The following is a 21186-nucleotide window of genomic DNA, read 5'->3' as shown; positions in this document are numbered from 1 at the left end:
AAAAGCCTTTGATCAATCTTCTGTCCTCAACTCTGGAACGGTGGAAGTCTGCCTTCCTCAGTTAATTCAAAGAATTGTATTCTGGGACACATCATTTGAAGTTCAACTTCACTGTGAACTTTGAGAGCAGGGTTACATTTTGCTTGGGATCACTCTCTTGCAGTCTCCACGAAATAGGTTTTTTTTTTTTTAAGTTGAGAATTATGGTTTTTTTTTTTTTAAGTCTTTATTGAATTTGCTACAATATTGCTTCTGTTTTATGTTTTGGTTTTTTTGGCCCCGAGTCATGTGGGATCTTAGCTCCCCACACCCCCTGCATTGGAAGGCGAAGTCTTAACCACTGGACCACCAGGGAAGTCTCTAGTTTTTTTTTTGTTTTGTTTTTAAATTCATCTTTAGCATGAATCAGTCAACACTAGTTTCACTAATGATGAATGTCTAAGGGGATAAAGTAGTTATTAAAGATTAATTCAGGTATCTTACATCATATACAAAAGCCAACTTCAGATTAAATACTTTAATGAGAAAGGTAAAACTCTAAATCTTTTAGACTCACCAGATGATCTCTACAACTGGAAGTATAAACAGTCTTTAAAGTGCAAATGCTAAAGGCAGATGGTCTGGGTTCAAATCCCGAGTCCACTGCTTATTTACTGTGTGACATTGATCAAATCGCTTAATTTCTCTGTGTCTTACATTCGTCATCCATGAAAGGGAATTAAGAGTACTGAAACACAGAAAGTACTCAGTAAATGCTGGTGTTTACTATTTATGACCTTAGGATAGGGAAGGATTCCTTATAACAGACAGAAAAAATGCAAACCACAGAGGAAAAGACGGACACATGCAATTACAATAAAATTAAAAACTTTTGGAAGTGTCACAGAGTCGCTAGTTGGCGAAGAGCGCGCTGTCTGCCCAGTCCCCGCGTCCCCGCGTCCCCGCATCCACCGTGGCCATGGCCAGCGAGGAGCTAGCGAGCAAGCTGCAGCAGTGACTGAAGTGGGAGGAGGTGGACGGCGGGCTCCCGCCTGCGCCCCGAGCCGCCCCAGGCCCCGAGCCCCAGCCGCAGCCGTCTGCCTGGGCGCCCACGGCCAGAGCCCACGCCGAGCTGAGCGCACGGCTGGACGTCAACGAGGGCGCGGTGCGACCCCGCCGCTGCAAGGTCTTCCACCCCTACTCCGAGTTCCCGGAGTTCAGCCACCGCCTCATCAAGGACCTGGAGAGCATGTTCAAACTGTACGATGCCGGAAGGGATGGCTTCATCGACCTGATGGAGCTGAAGCCGGTGATGGAGAAGCTGGGGGCCCCCAGACCCACCTGACCAAGGAGGTGCACGAGGACTTTGACGGCAAACTCAGCTTCCGTGAGTTCCTGCCCATATTCCACAAGGCCGCAGCAGGGGAACAACGGGAGGACAGTGGGCTGAGGGCCCTGGCGAAGCTTTCGGAGATCCATGTTGCCCTGGAGGGCGTCAAAGGTGCCAAGGACTTCTTTGAAGCCAAGGTCCAAGCCTTGTCCTCTGCCAGTAAGTCTGAAGCAGAGCTAAAAGCAGAGCAAGGTGAGCGGAAGCGGATGGAAGACAAGAGGAAGCTCCACCAGGCAGCCTTCTGGGAACTCAAGGCCACTTTCAGTACATAGTTGGGCTGAGCTGGACCTCTGTCCACAGCTGTGCCTCACAGATGCCCGGGGGAGAGCTGGCCGGGCATCCTCGCCCCCGCTGACCCTTTGCCCCAACAAGCCTCCACAACCACCACCCAGCGCAAACTCCTTAACCGCATCAGGGTGGCGGGGGGGCGGCTCTCGCCTTCATTTGGGAGCCCCTCCCAGAGGGTCCAACTGCCCCCCTCAAGTCCCTCTCCTGCGCACCTTCCTCTGCCCTTCTCTGTAGCCGGAATGTGCCTCTACTTGGCAACCTTTACTTCTTCCTTTTATCTTTCCCCCTCCACATCAAAGAGTGGTCTGCTGTGTTAATTTGCACAGATACTTCTTTCTTTGGTGGTCCTCAGAGGAGATAGTCCCTGGAGGCCTATGATGGTAATGTTGCCCATTTTCTTGGGTAATCCTTTTCTGTGACTCTTCCTGTCATGCCCCTCTCTCCTTTGTTTCCCATCCAACTTCCCTGTTCTCATTCTTAGCCTGATCCTGCCAGGTGCTTTTGCATCTTCTGTCCTTTGATGATGGTGAGGTTTAAGGCAGGCCAGGCTTGACCACTGCCTGTCCCCTCTCCAATAGGGGAAACGGCATGCTGCTGAGATGACACAAAATGGTGAAAAGATGGAGATTCTGTTCCTTCCCATCACCTTTCTCCTGTCCTCTTAGCATTCCCCCTAGATCTATCCTTTTCATTCTTCTTCCCACTTCAGCCTTTTTTTCCTACCCCTAAATACTGTGCTACTTAACTGTAAGAATGATTATAAGTAATATTAATGAGTAGAAGAATTCCTGTTAACTCTGACTTCACGCAAATTATATTACAGTAGACCCCTGACATTCCCAAGTGACAAATCCAGAGCCTTTCAAAATCCCAAAAGTCATGACCCTCCTCACCATCTAGCCAGTTTCCAACATTTGCTCTAAGGTGCTGAGGTGAAGCTGTTTTTCAGCATAAATTTTTGTATGTTATGAGTTCTTGGGATTGCTCACAAATATCAGGGGTTTGTTGTATTTTACAAAATAATTTCTAACATCGTATTTATTTCTTCTCTTTTTTAACTGCCGTCTCTACAAAAAGAAAACATCTGCATTTTTACCTTACAGCTGTTCTTTTTAAATAAACGGTGCAAATGGACTTTGCCATCCCCCCCAAAAAAGAACTTTTATACATCAATAGACCGTAAATATAAAAAGGTAAGTCACGAACTAAGAACGTTTATTTGTTGCACATGTGATTGACAAAGGATTCATGTCCAGAAAATATAAATAACAGGTAAATAACAAAAAGTCAGACAACCCAGTGGAAAAATGGCAAAAAATATAAAAAGGCATTTTTCATGAGAAAATATAAATGGCTCATAAACATGTAAAATGCTTCCATCTCACCAATAATCAGAAAAAAGCAAGTTAAAACCCCAGTGAGAACCATTTTACACTTGCCTGTTTGGCAGAAAACAATTTTTTTTAATTTACAAATTGTCTTGGTATGTTTGGGAACACCACTGATTGGCTAGCTTATAAACAACAGAAATTTATTGCTCACAGTTTTGGAGGCTGAAAGTCCATGATCAAGTCGCCAGCATGGTCATATTCAGGGAGGCCCTCTTCCTGGTTCATGGCCGGCACTTTTTGCTGTGTCCTCACATGGTGGAAGGGGCTAGGGATCTCTCTGGAGCCTCTTTTATCAGGCATTAATCCCATTCATGAGGGTTCCCCCTCCTAAAGACCTCACCTACTAATACCAGCATCTTTGGGGGGGGGGGTGGATTTTAAATATGAGTTTTGGGAGGACACAAACATTCAGACCAAATGTTGGTAAAGATGTGGAGCATCCGAAACTACTATTCATTGCTGATGCTATAGACGTTGGAAATAGTTTGACATTGTTTGGTAAAGATGAAGGTGCGCATATGAATTTCACTCTTATGAATATATCCCAGAGAAACTTCTGTATGTGAATAGCAGAATTGTACAAGGATAACAGCACTCTTTGTAAAAACAAGTAAACAAACAAACAAACCTGGAAACAGCTCAAGCATCCATCAACAGGAGTAGTGGACAAATGAACTTTGATACATTTATATGATGGAATACAATACATTGTTTGAGTACATCCATAACGTGGGAAAATCTAAAGAAAAGCAAGGGAATGATAAACACAAAATTTGGATAGTGGTTCAAAGGTATTGGCAATGTTCTATTTCCTAAACTGGGCAATGGACTACATGGGCATTCATTTTATTATTATTCTTAAAGATATGAATTTATGTGTAATATGACATAACTTTTGTACTATTATATATTTTATAACTAATACAAAAGACTAATTCAGGAATAAAAGTACGGTTTTGTGGTCAGAGTTTCCAAAAGTTCAAGGTCCATAGACCTAGATTTAAGTTCAGTCTTCTGCTCTTTATTAGCTACATGGCTTTGGACAAATTCTCTGAGATTCAGTTTCCTAATTCATAAAGTGAAAATAATCATATTTATCTCAAAGTCTGTTGCAAACTTTCAGTGACAGGTAATATGAGTGAAAAATATCTTATAGTTCAGTTCAGTTCACCAAACATTTACTTTGTGCAGGAGCCAAAGACACAAGGTTAAATGAAACATGGGCTCTGTCCCTGGGAGCTTGCATCGTAGTGAGCGGATAGGCAGGTACAGTGGTAAACTCAAGTTAACTTCTGCCTGAGAGCTAGGAGAGAGCAAAGAAGATGCACTCAGCTCAGCTCAGGAAGGCAGGTGCAAGCCTGAGATGGCTGCCTAGAGGGAGGTGATGTCTGTTGCGAATCCTGAAGGATGAGTTAGCCAAATGAAAGAGAGAGGTAGGGGGTGAACAGGGCTGGAACAGCATAAGCAAAGGCCAGAGGCAAGAAACAGCATAGTTTGTATGTTTTCACATTAGTCTTGGGTGAGATGAGATATACTCTAAAATAAGGATAGAGAGACTGGCACGGCCAGGAAATTGAGGATTTTGCCAGTTGGGTTGTCAAAATTGGACTTGACTCTTTTTTTTTAAATTAATTTATTTATTTTTGGCTGCATTGGGTCTTTGTTGGTGCGCGCGGGCTTCTCATTGCGGTGGCTTCTCTTGTTGCGGAGCACGGTCTCTAGGCACGCAGGCTTCAGTAGTTGTGGCTTGTGGGCTTTAGAGCGCAGGCTCAGTAGTTGTGGCGCACAGGCTCCGCGGCATGTGGGATCTTCCCAGACCAGGGCTCAAAGCCGTGTCCCCTGCATTGGCAGGCAGATTCTCAACCACTGCTCCACCAGGGAAGTCCCGGACTTGACTCTTAATGGGAGTCATTGAGTACTTTAGATAAGGGAGCTGCAGGACAAGATTGGGGCTGTAAAAGATCCCCTGCTGGAGGGACAGGTGGAAAGCAAGAGAGATAAAGAGACAAGTGAGAAGACTGCAATGGCTCAAGTGAGGATATATGAGAAAGGCTGGAGAGAAGGAGAGAGAGTTTAAGAAAAGTTTAGAAGTAAAACCAGCACAACCTTTTGACGGGGCAGGGGAGGAAGGCAGAAGGAATAATCTAGCTTGGGCTGCTGGGTGCAAAGCCAGCACCATTACTGATGGGAATTGGGAAGAGGAACTGGTTTAGGGGGAAAGGATGAGTTCATTTTAAGTTCGAAACTTACTGAATTTGAGGTGCTTGTGGGGCATCCGAGCAGAAAAGGGTGTGCAGAATTATCCCAAGATGCAGGGTGAGGTCAGGGCCAGGGAAATGGATTTGGGAGTCACCAGCTTGCAGGTGGATGAGACTGGCTGGGAGAGGGCATGGCCTCCATCTTTTGGGGTAGGGCTCAGCACAATTTTTCTGTAAAGGGCCGGGGAGTAAATATTTTAGGTTTTGTGGACTGTATGGTCACTATCATAACTATTCAACTCTGATACTGTAGTGTGAAAGCAGCCGCAGACAATACATAAATAAATGCATGTGGATGTGTTCCAATAAAACTACGTACAAAAACAGATGGCCAGCCAGATTTCGCCCATGAGCCATAGTTTGCCGACCCCTGTTCTAGAGAGAGAAGAGCTGAGTGCAGAACACAAGATCAAAAAGGACCACTCGAGAGGGAAGAGACTATATTTTCCAGGCCTCTTGGCACGTGAATGATAGAATCCCAATTCAAAGGGAAATTCAATAATTCATAACTAAAATCTGGGAAGGCAGGGATGGAGCCAGACCACTGGATCTAGGGACTTGATTTTTTGGGTATGGGCTTCATCCTCAGATCAGCTTCACTTGGTGGGGGGGTGGGTAGGGCCACAGCAGCTCCCAGTGTCCATCTTTAGAGCCTGGGTTCAGAAAGGCAAAGGGAGTGTGGCAGATTGGTCATTGTTCCCAGTTCTTCGCGCCCCTCCATGCAGGGATATTTGCATTACATAGTCCCTCCCGTTGCTGAGTGACTGCAGTTGCTCCCACCAGAGGCATCTTCCCAGTGATGTTGGGTGTGGCCACATGACTTGCTTTGGAAATGTGGACAGAGGGACAATGTGACAGTTCTGGGCCAAGACTTTAAGAGGTATCACATGTTTCTGCTTGCTCTGTGCTCCTGTGCTCCTTCCTGAGAAGAGTATGTCCCCAGTAGCCACTGGTCCAGAGAGAATAAAGAAACCTGTGAAGCATATCTGAAGCCAGTCCTTGCCACTTCTGTCCTGTAGACTCACGCACAAGAAAATAAATACTGGTTGTTATAAGCCACTGAGATTTTGAGAGTACTAGTTACACAGCAAAACTGATTGATTAAGGGTACTCCCAACCAGCTTCATTTAGAAAATCCTAGTGAAAAACTGATTGGCCTGATTTGGGACATGTGACCCATCTCTGGACCAATCACTGAGGACAGAGAGATTTGATATTATGATAGGCCAACCTGGGTCATGTGCTCACTCTATTCAGGGAGGTGGGGCACTTACCAAGGTAAGGAAAAGGGATGCTGAGCAGACAAAAGCATGTTGTGGAGAACCAGCAGATAATAGTGCCATGGAAACTTAGGCAGGAGAGAGTAACAAAAATGAGGGTATGTTGAATAATGCCATCAGCAGCAAAGACAATAAATGAAATGTGTTTCTTGGTTTTGACAATAACGACCAATAAAAGTCATTGGTGATCTTTGCCTGAGCAGTTTCAGTTGAGTGTTGGGATGATGGCCAGATTATAGGTAACAATAATATTTCAGTAAACTCTCATCCACTATAGGAATGTTAGTTGTAACTAAAAAGGGCCTTAGATAGGAGCAGGTTAGGGGTCTGCTAAGGGAGAGCCAGGAGTTTTACCTAATTGTGCATCACTTTGAAGTCACAGGAGGCTTAGGAGAGGGAGTGTTGGGATCATCCACATTAGAGGGACACGATTCCCAAAGTGGGAGAGGTCCCTCGAGGGTGGAACCAGGCTGAAAGGTGGAGCACAGTCCTCGTGTGACCCTCAGGGCCTGTGGCAGAATTGCATCTTTGGGAATCAGACTGTGAAGACAGGATCCAAGCAACAAGAAGTTTAAAACAGCAGAGTTTAGTGAGAGATCATGAGGAGGTGGGAGAGGCCAAGGGAGGAGAGAGCTGATAAGAGTCTCTGGTCTCTGGCCTGGAGAAACAGGTACAGAGCCAGTTGCTGTAACACTAGTGTCCAATTGACAGAATGTTCATCCAGTGCCCACCCCTTTGAAGGAGTCTGACCTTTTCTTGACTTCTTTCAAGACCTCTTTCTTGGCCCCTCCCATCCTCTGCCCTCCATCTGTACCCTGTCCCTCCTGCTTTCACTGATGTCTGACGGTGTATAACTTCCCAAGGCTGTGTCCCACTCGGGCCGGTCCTCCCCAGACAGTCCCCCAGCATCTCTCCCTCTGCCTCATCTTAAATTGTACCATCTTATGTCTCAGTCTTTTGCTCTCTACTTTCATCTGGGAAAGAATCCACGCCAAGATATTAAAGTAATAGATATTTTGTGGTTATTTGCCTTCTAAATAGACCCCTGGTAATGTGATGTCTTAACCCAAAGGAGTATTTCTGTCAAAGGAATAAGAATTGGGGCCAGTGGAGGTGGGACATACAAAACTGTCCCTCAGATCTTACCACAAGAAGAGTTGATTTTGCAGTTCAAGTTTGAAGACAGGAAAAAACTGATGTCCCAGCTCAGCAGTGGCGTGGTGGAGTGGGTAGGAATTCCCTCTTATTCAGCCTTTTGTTCTACTGATTGGATGAGGCCCACCTACATTAGGGAGGGCAAGCTACTCCACTTAGTTTACTGATTCAAATGCTAGTCTCACCCAGAAACACTCAAAATAATGTTTGACCAAATGCCTGGGCATCCATGGCCCAGTCAAGTTGACCCATGAAGTTACCCATCATAGTGGGCTCCTCAAGGAAGGGAATAAGAAAGACAGCCCTGTGTTGTTCTTAATACTAACAAAATGGCCTGTGAAGCCAGATGTGGCAAATGCGGCAGGCAGAAGTTTCACAGACATAAATTTGATGATTTCTACCATTTTCCTTTGGCCTGGAGTTTGATCTCTATAGAGGTTTGTTTTGTAGGTTTCTGTGAGCTTTCTACCCGAATAGAATTTCTTTTCTATCTTTGTCCTCCTCTCCTTCTCCTCCAGCATCATTATCATCATCACAGTCGTCATTGTCATCAACATCCAAGGTTTCTTGCGTGCCTGCTGCTTATATGGCTCTGTACCAGGAAGGAGTTTGGAATTCGCAGGGGAAACTAGATCTATCCCTTGTTTTGAGTGGCTAAATTCCAGTTTAGGAGACAGAACATGTACACAAAGAAGTACAAATCGAGTATAAATCAAGTATGACCTAGATAACTAGTGCTAAATGAAGGAGGATATTCATCTTAGATTCCAGAAAAAGGAGCGATTAGCAGGCTGACCATGGTCTGGAATAGCTTCAAGGAGGTTGGGAACCTTGGGTAGGGCCTGAGGAAAGAGTGTGACCAAAATAAGTGTCGGGAAGAAGAAAGACTATGACAGGAATACAGAATGCCGGACGCAAGTGGAGGGTGCAAGTATGTGCGGGGACAGACAGTGTGCGGTGGCTTGGTGGCACCTGTGCCACTGAACAGCTTGACGCCTGAAGCGCAGCACCCCAGGAACAGCTTTAGGCCCAGCTTGCTCATTAAAATTTTTTGACTGTGTGTGAAGTTTTCCAGGATCAGCACGGAGCCTCCAGTCTGCATCTCCTGGAGGCGTCTCCTCCCAAACACGCCTTCCTAAACCTGCCCAGACGGTCAAGCGTCACTGCTGCTCTGCTGACTTACACACACGTCCTCTGAAAAGCCCTTCTCCTGGGTTTGCACATGATCAAAAGAAAGAAAAGCAATTAAAGCAAAAGCTTCAACTTGTTTTCCTGTGCGCAGTTCGTGCTGGTTTTATACTGTTAGTCCTGTGTATCTGGGTCCACGGCACTGTAGGTTCTTCGTGAGTGCTTTGGGGACATGATAGAAACTGCGTGAGCTAGGAGACAGTGTAAACTTTGCTTCCTGCCGCCGATAGGGCAGCCCTGCACCGCCCCTGAATTTCCCCCAGGCCTTCCTTTGTCCTCAGGAGGCAGTGTGGGTTGTGGAGAGAGTCATGTTCTGTGAGAAACCACATGCGCTCCAGTTCTGCTCTGCCACTAACCAGCTGCATGACCTTGGGCAAGTTCATTTGACCTCTCCGATCCTCAGTTTCTCATCTGTGAAATGAGAGGTTTGGCGCTTCCCTGGTGGCGCAGTGGTTGAGAATCTGCCTGCCAATGCAGGGGACACGGGTTCGAGCCCTGGTCTGGGAAGATCCCACATGCCGCGGAGCAGCTGGGCCCGTGAGCCACAACTACTGAGCCTGCGCGTCTGGAGCCTGTGCTGCGCAACAAGAGAGGCCGCGACAGTGAGAGGCCTGCGCACCGCGATGAAGAGTGGCCCCCGCTCGCCACAACTAGAGAAAGCCCTCGCACAGAAACGAAGACCCAACACCGCTAAAAATAATAAATAAACAATAAATAAATAAATTTATTAAAAAAAATGAGAGGTTTGGACCACATGATCATGCAGAATGTTTCCAACTCTGAAGGATGAGTCTAGGAGAATTTTTATCTTTTTTGGATTATATCAAACAGTTTTTTTTTTTTCTCCCCTGTCTACTTAGGGGAAGAGAGAGCAGCTTTAGAAGGGACTAATCCCTCTCCCTAAAATGTCTCGAGATGTCTGACAGTCTCTAATCAAAGAGGGTTGGCTTTTACCTACCAGCCACATTTTTAAAAATATCTTTTATGGGTAATTTAGAGAGATGGACTATTTAGAGAACTTTAAATGTAGGAGAACTAAGATTCAAATAATGCCATAATTTAGTTGCTGTATGATCTTGGACAGGTTACTTCACTTTTCTGAGATTCAGTTTCCTTTTTTGTACAATAGGAGTAACAATAACAACAAGAACCACACTCCTTAGGGTTATTGTGAGGGTTAAATATGTAAGCATCAGCTGCTGAGGACAGTGCCTTCACATAGTAAATCTCCACAAACTGAAGCCATCAGGGTGACTGTTACCTGTGTATTTGTGAGGAAATGAGGTGTGATGTACAGTGGTTAGCAGTGGGACACTGGAGCCAGACAGATCTGAATTTCACTCTGCGCTTTGTCCCTTTTGTGTGTCCTTGGGCAAGTTAATTTTACTTCCCCAAGCCTCAGTTTCTTCCTCTTTATGGGAATAATAATAGTTCCTGCTTTGTAGGATTATTAATGAACATTCAGCGAGACAAGGCATCAAAAGTGCTTAGCCTGCTTACAGAGTAAGCATTCAACAAATTTAATCACAGTAACAAACAAAAATAAAAATAACAAATGTCGTGCTTCCCTCCTCCACTGGCTTTCCTCCAGGGACAGCAGGAGTGGAAGGAAAATCTCCTGACTGGGGAGAGGACTGAATCATGTGGCCGGATAGCAAGGTTCATGAGTGTAGGGCCATGTCCATCTGGTTTATCCTGAAGCTACAGTGCCTAGCGCAGAGCCCAACAAGTAGCAGGCACCGGCAAGAAGCCTTTACTTATGGAGGAAACAAGACAGAGATGCTCATAAATCGTCCTACTTTTACAAGACAAGGCTTAGCTGCCAAGCTTTCAGGCCTATCCCATCCGCTGCCTTAATGGCTCCACCCAGGAGGACGTCCAGAGATGTCTAGATCTTCTCTTAAGTCTAGACCAGCACTGTCCCAAAGAACGGTAAGGCGAGCCACACAAGGAATTTAAAAAATCTTAGTAGCCTTGTGAAGAAGGTAAAAAGAAAGTAATGAAATTAATTTTAATAAGGTATTTAACCCACTATATCCAAAATATGATCATTTCAACACATAGTCAATATAAAAATATTAATTAAATATTTAACTTTTTCATACTAAGTTTAAAATCTGGTATGGATTTTACACTTGCACATCTCAATTCAGACAGCATAGTTCAAGGGCTCAATAGCCACATACACCTAATGGCTGCTGTATTAGGAGGTGTAGTCCAGATTAAGCAAGATGAAGCCTCTCCTTCCACCACCCTCAAGCCCACCCTCAGTTCTCCTTCCTGTTCGAGGACCCAGTTCTTTCCCAGGTGGCTGCCCTGGAGAAAAGCTTCAGGCTTCTTAGAAGACACGTCCACCACCCACATGGGTGTGCTTTAGCCTTACATGTCTTACCAGAAAAATCGCATCAGAATACAACACCAGGGCTTCCCTGGTGGCGCAGTGGTTGAGAATCTGCCTGCCAATGCAGGGGACACGGGTTCGAGCCCTGGTCTGGGAAGATCCCACATGCCGTGGAGCAGCTGGGCCCGTGAGCCGCAACTACTGAGCCTGCGCGTCTGGAGCCTGTGCTCCGCAACAAGAGAGGCCGCGACAGTGAGAGGCCTGCGCACCGCGATGAAGAGTGGCCCCCGCTTGCCGCAACTAGAGAAAGCCCTCGCACAGAAACGAAGACCCAGCACACCCAAAAATAAAAAAAATTAAAAAAAAAAAGAATACAAATACCATAACCTCAACATCCATTCCACAAGATACAAATACGCCACAGGAATTAATTTTTCAAGGCACTTCAAGCTTGTTACTTGAAGTATCAACTATCATCAAATATCAACTATCAACCTCTTTTTCAGACAAGCTTTTGGAGAGCTTTATCTACAGTGATGTTGCCCACATTCAGCCTTCTCTGAAAATTCATTTGTTCGTTCATTTTATTGAGCACCTACTATGTATAATGGAGTTAGGAATGTAACCATGAGCAGGAAGGATGCAGTGCCTGCCCTCGGGAACCTTAAACTCTAGTTGAATGGACAGATGAGTAAGCAGGATCTTATAACACAGAGTAGTGAGGGAGATTAATACTAAATACCCTGAAAGCTCATAGAAGGGCAACTAACCTAACACAGGAGTGTGTGTGTGTGTGTGTTTGTGTGTGTGTGTGTAAGGGGGCAGTCAGGGAAGAAACATCTAAAGTAAGACCTGAAGTGTGGAGAAAAGGGAACCCTCTTGCACTGTTGGGAATGTAAATTGATACAGCCACAATGGAGAACAGTATGGAGGTTCCTTAAAAAACTAAAAATAGAACTATCATATGACCCAGCAATCCCACTATTGGGCATACATCCAGAAAAGATAAAGTAAGACCTAAAGGTTGAGTTGGAGTGTGAGTTATTGGGGTGTACGGGGCTCTGGAAAGGAAAAGAGCATTCCAGATAGGTGAGGAAAGAGCAATCACATGTCCCAGAAGGTGCAAAGACCAAGTAGGGGGTCTGTAAATCACCCCATTCAGCTCGAGTCCAGGAAAAGTACATCTTTGTCTAGGGTAGATATAGAGAAGGCATAGTCAATAGTTTGGACTTTATTTAAATTCTATAGTAAAGATCCTGGAAACTTCAGCTTTGGTTCTACTTTCTTTTTTTTTTTTTTTTTTTTAAAGATTTATTTTATTGATTGATTGATTGGTATGTTGGGTCTTCGTTTCTGTGCTAGGGCTTTCTCTAGTTACGGCAAGCGGGGGCCACTCTTCATCGCGGTGCGCGGGCCTCTCATTATCGCGGCCTCTCTTGTTATGGAGCACAGGCTCCAGACGCGCAGGCTCAGTAGTTGTGGCTCACGGGCCTAGTTGCTCCGCGGCATGTGGGATCTTCCCAGACCAGGGCTCGAACCCGTGTCCCCTGCATTGGCAGGCAGACTCTCAACCACTGCGCCACCAGGGAAGCCCTGGTTCTACTTTCTTAAGCTGTATTTCTGGCTGTTTACAGTGTAGCTCCATGTTTCACTTAAAATCAACATGCTCAGAATTACTCATCCCTTCATTCCTCTACTAAGTATTCCAAACTGGTTCTCTGTCTTAATTTCTCTGTCTCTCATAATGAGATTAGCATAATTCTAGTCTCCTACCACAGCTAAGACATCTTTTGTCTCTTCCATATCTTCACCCCTCGTACCCAAGCTGTCACTAAATCTTGCTTATTTTTTGACCGAATAGCTGAAAGCTTTTGGTTCAAGCACTTTCTGGCTTCCTTGAATTCATCACTCATCTTTCTATAATAGCTTTAAATTTTCACCAAGGCTATCTAAACTCCAAGTGGTATAACTTATACTCCTTTGAGATATCATTTTGGAACAAACCAGCAGTTTTAAAGATCACATCAGATTATAAAGTAGGAAAATAATTTCTGCAGTCCAGAAAAGCCTTAAGTAATTTTTGCTGGAAAAAAAAAGACAATTCTTAATGTTTTATTTATTTTTGATTCTGTCTTCTTCTATCTTAAAAAAATTCAGCAACTTTCCTCCTGGAATCTCAAGGTTTTATTACCTGCATAGAGAATCCAGAAACAGGGATTTTTATTTGTCTGATAGTGTCCCTCCCTTTCTATTCAAGGCCTTTCCTGGATACATTACCTGAATGCTCACTCACCCTAAAAAAATGTTCAACACTGTTTAAACTTGCCCTGATTACCAAGTATCTTACTTCATACTGGCTCAGCAATTCATTATAACCACACCCCGAGAACTGGAAAATTTAAAATACAAGAACCAGATTGCATTTCGTGTCTCAGGAATAAATGAGAAGAGAAATGATAATTTCCCCCAGTTGTATTTTGTCATATTTTAAACAAAATGTCCACTGGCTGGAAATTCCATTTCAATCAGTTAAGTATTTAGTGAGGTTTAAGTACTGTGTTCAGCATGAAACTACTTGTTAGAGTTACGGTCACCATGTTTTCTACAGTTTAAAATTAGGACACATGGTGTGACAATGGGACAGAGCATTTGAAATCAATACTACCCTGGAAAATTTGAGTTATGTGATTGCCATAGTTACAGAAAATGCAAGGGAAATATTGTCCCTCAAGTTTACAATTTTATTGGAAACACAAGTCTAACACACATTCATTTATTTCACCACTGACTAGTTAGTGAACACCTAGTATAGGAGGTACTTTGTTAGCCAGTAAGATTACAAAGATGAAAAATACAGTTGCTTTAAATGCTTTCTTAGGACTCCCCTGGTGGCGCAGTGTTTAAGAATCTGCCTGCCAATGCAGGGGACACGGGTTCAAGCCCTGGTCCGGGAAGATCCCACGTGACGCGGAGTGACTAAGCCCGTGAACCACAACTACTGAGCCTACGTACCACAACTACTGAAGCCCACGCACCTAGAGCCCGTGCTCCGCAACAAGAGAAGCCACCACAATGAGAAGCCTGTGCACCGCAACAAAGAGTAGCCCCCGCTCGCCACAACTAGAGAAAACCCATGCGCAGCAACGAAGACCCAATGCAGCCAAAAGTTAAAAAAAAAAAAAAGCTTTCTTAAACAAGGTCGGCCCTTGTGAGGTTAATTATATGTGTCACCTAGGCTATGGTGTCCAGTTGTTTGGTCAAACACCATTCTAGATGTTGCTGTTACGTATTTTTTTAGATGTGATTAACATTTAAATAAGTAGACTTGAGTAAAGCAGATAATCCTCCATAATGTGGACGGGCCTCATTCAATCATTTGAAGGCCTAAAGAGCAAAGACTGAGGTTTCCCCCAAGGAGAGGGAATTTGGCTTTCAGACTCAAGACTACAAGATCGATTCCTGGGGGAATTTCCAGCCTGCGAGCCTACCCTGCAGAGTTTGGATTTACCATTCCCCACAGTCATGCGAGCCAATTCCTTAAAAATAAATCTCTCTGTCTCTGGAGAATTTTAATACAGCCCTCATAAGAATTGTTATTTAAATAAATAACATTCCTGAGGTGTATTTTTAAGCATACTTGTATAATCTTTTTTTTTCCACAAACAGTAACATTCCCCTTCACAATATGTCTTCTAGCAATGTTTTTAAACATATGGCATTCACTTTCAAGGCCCAACTTGCTGCTCAAGAGAAAATTTAGAAGCTGATGTGTAATTATCTGATGGAACAAAGTTGCCTAATTTCAAATGGAATGGAAATAAGGGAATGCAGAGAACTTGAGGAAACCCGAGAACGTTCAAGTCAGAGAGGCAACAGGAACAAAAGCACAGAGAAGGCAGCTTTCTGATGACAGAATTTGGAGGCGAGAAACTGTCTGGATGATAGGGCCAGTGCCTGTGAGTATCTTTACAGTGGAAAAAGATACTTTGTGGGAAAAAAGAGGACAGTAGAGCGAAGCTGGTCAAAGCAATTGGGATAATAATCAAAATTGCTTGTGGGTAAAAAATGAGCAAAGAATGTCATTTAAGGTATAGAACTATGAGTTCAACACTAGATTGTTTGGGGGCTTTGGAGTTTCTATGAGCCTTTCCAGTGGAAAATGGTACAGGTTGATCTGTTCTAAAAGGAAATGTGGGTGCTTTATAGCAAGACAATTTTGGACGGAATAAGTGATAATTGATTTCCACACCTGATTTGAGCACGTAGCGAACCCACTTCTCTGAACTGGCGATAGAAACCTCTTGGAAGGGGGAAATCTTATAAATAATTAGACATAATTAGGTAGTCAGCTCATATATCATTATGTCTTGCCTCTCAGGGATTTTTGAGATTAATTACTTAATGTTTGTAAAATAAGCTCCAAATGCCATGTATCATTGGCATAGAATTTGATTTTCAGTGTGATGAATGTAATTAAGTCATGCTGATTTCATATGAACTTTCATTGCAGGGTAACGTCTGTTCTGGAGTATTCGGAGGGCATGGGCGCACTGGTTCTCGTATTGCCATTTCATCAAGAAGAGCTCTGACACTGGGAGCGCTGTGGCAGGCATTTTGCATCGTGTGTGATACACATCTCAGGCGAGATGAGGCATTTAAAGTGTCAGATGAGAGTTGTGGCTTCTACTGAAGAATAAATGCGTTTGTAATGATACCCAGCTTGACAGTACAGTGAATAAAAACAAACTATTTATTTATTTATTTAACATCTTTATTGGAGTATAATTGCTTTATAGTGGTGTGTTAGTTTCTGCTTTATAACAAAGTGAATCAGTTATACATATACATATGTTCCCATATCTCTTCCCTCTTGGGTCTCCCTCCCTCCCACCCTCCCTGCCCCACCCATCTAGGTGGTCACAAAGCACCGAGCTGATCTCCCTGTGCTATGCGGCTGCTTCCCCCTAGCTATCTGTTTTACATTTGGTAGTGTATATATGTCCATGACACTTTCTCACTTCGTCCCAGCTTACCCTTCCCCCTCCCCGTGTCCTCAAGTCCATTCTCTATGTCTGCGTCTTTATTCCTGTCCTGCCCCTAGGTTCTTCAGAACCTTTTTTTTGTTTGTTTTAGATTCCATATATAATGTGTTAGCATACGGTATTTGCTTTTCTCTTTCTGACTTACTTCACTCTGTATGACAGATTCTAGGTCCATCCACCTTACTACAAATAACTCAATTTCATTTCTTTTTATGGCTGAGTAATATTCCACTGTATATATGTGCCATATCCTCTTTATCCATTCATCTGTCAATGGACACTTAGGTTGCTTCCGTGTCCTGGCTCTTGTAAATAGTGCTGCAATGAACATTGGGGTGCATGTCTCTCTCTCTTTTTTTTTATTATTTATTTATTTATTTATGGCTGTGTTGAGTCTTCATTTCTGTGCGAGGGCTTTCTCCAGTTGCGGCAAGTGGGGACCACTCCTCACCGTGGTGCACGGGCCTCTCACTATCGTGGCCTCTCCTCTTGCGGAGCACAGGCTCCAGACGTGCAGGCTCAGTAATTGTGGCTCACAGGCCTAGTTGCTACGCGGCATGTGGGATCTTCCCAGACCAGGGCTCGAGCTCGTGTCCCCTGCATTGGCAGGCAGATTCTCAACCACTGCGCCACCAGGGAAGCCCACATGTCTCTTTTTGAATTATGGTTTTCTCAGGGTATATGCCCAGTAGTGGGATTGCTGGGTCGTATGGTAGTTCTATTTTTAGTTTTTTAAGGAACCTCTATAGTGTTCTCCATAGTGGCTGTATCAATTTACCTTCCTACCAACAGTGCAAGAAGGTTCCCCTTTCTCCACACCCTCTCCAGCATTTATTGTTTGTACATTTTTTGATGATGGCCATTCTGACCGGTGTGAGGTGATACCTCATTGTAGTTTTGATTTGCATTTCTCTGGTGATTAGTGATGTTGAGCATCCTTTCATGTGTTTGTTGGCAATCTGTACATCTTCTTTGGAGAAATGTCTATTTAGGTCTTCTGCCCATTTTTGGATTGGGTTGTTTGTTTTTTTGATATTGAGCTGCTTGAGCTGCTTGTACATTTTGGAGATTAATCCTTTGTCAGTTGCTTCATCTGCAAATATTTTCTCCCATTCTGAGGGTTGTCTTTTTGTCTTGTTTATGGTTTCCTTTGTTGTGCAAAAGCTTTTATGTTTCACTAGGTCCCATTTGTTTATTTTTGTTTTTATTTCCATTTCTTTAGGAGTTGGTTCAAAAAGGATCTTGCTGTGATTTATGTCATAGAGTGTTCTGCCTATGTTTTCCTCTAAGAGTTTGATAGTGTCTGGCCTTACATTTGGGTCTTTAATCCATTTTGAGTTTATTTTTGTGTATTGTGTTAGGGAGTGTTCTAATTTCATTCTTTTTCATGTAGCTGTCCAGTTTTCCCAGCACCACTTATTGAAGAGGCTGTCTTTGCTCCATTGTATATTCTTGCCTCCTTTATCAAAAATAAGGTGACCATATGTGAGTGGGTTTATCTCTGGGCTTTCTATCCTGTTCCATTGATCTATATTTCTGTTTTTGTGCCAGTACCATACTGTCTTGATTTCTGTAGCTTTGTAGTATAATCTGAAGTCAGGGAGCCTGATTCCTCCAGCTCCATTTTTCTTTCTCAGATTACTTTGTCTATTCGGGGTCTTTCGTGTTTCCATACAAATTGTGAAATTTTTTGTTCTAGCTCTGTGAAAAATGCCATTGGTAATTTGATAGGGATTGCATTGAATCTGTAGATCGCTTTGGGTAGTAGAGTCATTTTCACAATGCTGATTCTTCCAAACGAAGAACATGGTATATCTCTCCCTCTGTTTGTATCATCTTTAATTTCTTTCATCAGTGTCTTATAGTTTCTGCATACAGGTCTTTTGTCTCCTTAGGTAGATTTATTCCTAGGCATTTTATTCTTTTTGTTGCAATGGTGAATGGGAGTGTTTCCTTAATTTCTCTTTCAGATTTTTCATCATTAGTGTATAGGAATGCAAGAGATTTCTGTGCATTAATTTTGTATCCTGCTACTTTACCAAATTCATTGATTAGTTCTAGTCGTTTTCTGGTAGCATCTTTAGGATTCTCTATGTATAGTATCATGTCATCTGCAAACAGTGACAGCTTTACTTGTTCTTTTCCAATTTGGATTCCTTTTATTTCTTTTTCTTCTCTGACTGCTGTGAATAAAACTTCCAAAACTGTGTTGAATAATAGTGGTGAGAGTGGACAACCTTGTCTTGTTCCTGATCTTAGTGGAAATGGTTTCAGTTTTTCACCATTGAGAACGATGTTGGCTGTGGGTTTGTCATATATGGCCTTTATTATGTTGAGGTACGTTCCCTCTATGCCTACTTTCTGGAGGTTTTTTATCATAAATGGGTGTTGAATTTTGTCGAAAGCTTTTTCTGCATCTATTGAGATGATCATATGGTTTTCTCCTTTAATTTGTTAATGTGGTGTATCACACTGATTGATTTGTGGATATTGAAGAATCCTTGCATTCCTGGGATAAACCCCACTTGATCATGGTGTATGATCCTTTTAATGTGCTGTTGGATTCTGGTTGCTAGTATTTTGTTGAGGATTTTTGCATCTATGTTCATCAGTGATATTGGCCTGTAGTTTTCTTTCTTTGTGACATCTTTGTCTGCTTTTGGTATCAAGGTGATGGTGGCCTTGTAGAATGAGTTTGGGAGTGCTCCTCCCTCTAAAAGCAAACACTTTAATATCAAGATGAGCAGGAGAGAAAACACTAAAGGTCTTAGTTGGGGCCTTATGTTATCCTTGCCTATTATATGATGTGTACTTTAAATATTCTTCAGTTAGGAAATTCATTTTTTAAACCCAGAAATGGCTTTAAGTATTCCCTCATCCATACCTGTTTGTAAGCTCTTCTTAAACAGTATAATTGATTGTTGATTCAGAAGCTCAAATGTGTATTCATATTTTTGGATTTGAGAGAAGAGTCAAATAAGGTCTAGGACAGTGTTTTTCAAACGTTTTGGTCTCAGCATTCCTTATACTCTTAAAAATCATTGAGGACCCAAAAGAGCTTTTGTTCAGGTGTGTTCTGTCTATCAATGTTTATTATATTAGGCCTTAAAGGTAAGAAAAAAAATTTTTTTTTAAATTTATATATTCTTTGAAAATAATAAGCTCACTATATAATAACATAAGTAAGACACTTTTAAGGAGAAAAGGTGAGAAGAGTGACATTGTTTTACATTTTTAATAAATCTTTTAAATGTCTATCTTAATAGAAAACAGCTGTAGTTCCATATCTGCTTCTGCATCCAATCTGATATGATACATCATTTGGTTGCAATAGATGAAGAAAATTGGGCCTAACACAAATATGTAACTGGAAAGGGAGGAGTATTTTAACAGTCTTCTTAGATATTTGTGGATATTGCTTTTTGACTTGACACCATAATGCAAAAAGTGATAGGTTTTGTTTTGTTTTAACTTTTTATTTTATATTGGAGTATATTTTATTAACAATGTTGTGATAGTTTCAGGTGTCCAGCAAAGTGATTCAGTTATACATATAAGTAATAGTTTTTAAAGGTTAGTTTCTTAAATGTTGGTGGATTCTAAACCATATTAATGACTTTTTATACTCCATTGCTTTAAAAACCATTGGTCTATCTTGTACTTGTGTCATGCAATGGTCATTTGGAAAACATTGATTCACTGAGTTATGCAGATCTTCCAAATGTTGACACATTTCATTATACAATATCAAACAATCACTTTGGTCAATATCACCACCGATTTCATCCTAAAATTCTTTAAGTATTGGTATACTGTCAAGTTTTCTAAAATTTTCATTTTTGCTATAAAGCTAGAATTTTATTATTGGCAATAAATACTTTCAGTTGTTTTCCTTGAAGTGATAGTCTCACTTTGTTCATTTTAGAAAAAAATGTCTGCTAAATACCCACATCTGAATAAGCATAGTTTGCTTTCAAGTAAAAATGGTATTCCATTAAAAGCAGCTAGCTTAGCTCACAACCATCATAATTGGTATGCATCGAGGTCTTGTTAGAACATCCCATTTCTCACACAGAATATTAAAATGATATGTGTTCAAGGGTTGACATTTAATAAAGTGAATACTTTTTACTGCCTTATCAGGATCATTGTTAAGTGAAATTGACACTTTAAGAAAAATCCAGGAGGGCATGGCAGTGCCATATACACTGGCTGTTACAATTTGGGTGCCACTGCCTCAACTGGTGCTAGGGCCCCAGCTGTTTATCCATTTGCCTTTGCTGCACCAATGCAAATGTCAGCACAGTGAAAATACAAATAACATCCTCGTCTTACAACGAACTTGTAGACTCTTTTCAGAGATCTCCAGAGTCCATGGACAGCACTTTGAGAATCACTGGTATAAGAAACGCACTGAAAGTGGAGCAGAGGAGAGAGACAGGGTAGTTTTTAAAGCAGCTACTTCAAGAATAGGTATGATGATGCAGGGCAATATAATTTGATGGAATTGCTGCTGTCACTGTTTTATTTTAAGCAGCAGGAAGCATAATATACTGCCCTAAATCAGTTTTTCAAGCTTTTTGACTGTAATACACAAAAGATACGTTATCTACATTGTAGCACAGTGTACAATACATACAGATATATTATATTTACTGAATAAAGATATCCTGACAATTTGTGATGAACTCTAACATTTTATGTTATTCTGTTTCATTTTTTAAAAAAATGTTGGTCATGACCCACTAAATTAATCTTGCAACTCACTAATGGGAAACCACAGTTGGCAAAACTCTGGTTTAAATGAAGATGCTTTCCTTTTGTAATGTATAAACCCTCCTAAGGGTTGATTACCTTTGGTTGGAGACTAAATG

The 21186-nt window shown here is 42.3% G+C and overlaps 1 pseudogene; it reads left to right on the top strand.

Moving 5' to 3' along the window:
- The first annotated feature begins 932 nt into the window (after positions 1 to 932).
- LOC118883658 lies at positions 933 to 1994 on the top strand (annotated as a pseudogene).
- Positions 1995 to 21186: the final 19192 nt, after the last annotated feature.

This window comes from Balaenoptera musculus, chromosome 17 (genome assembly GCF_009873245.2).
Source record: "Balaenoptera musculus isolate JJ_BM4_2016_0621 chromosome 17, mBalMus1.pri.v3, whole genome shotgun sequence".
NCBI lineage: Eukaryota > Metazoa > Chordata > Mammalia > Artiodactyla > Balaenopteridae > Balaenoptera > Balaenoptera musculus.
The sequence above is the reverse complement of the archived record's forward strand: the minus strand, read 5'-3'. Positions and strand labels throughout refer to the sequence as shown.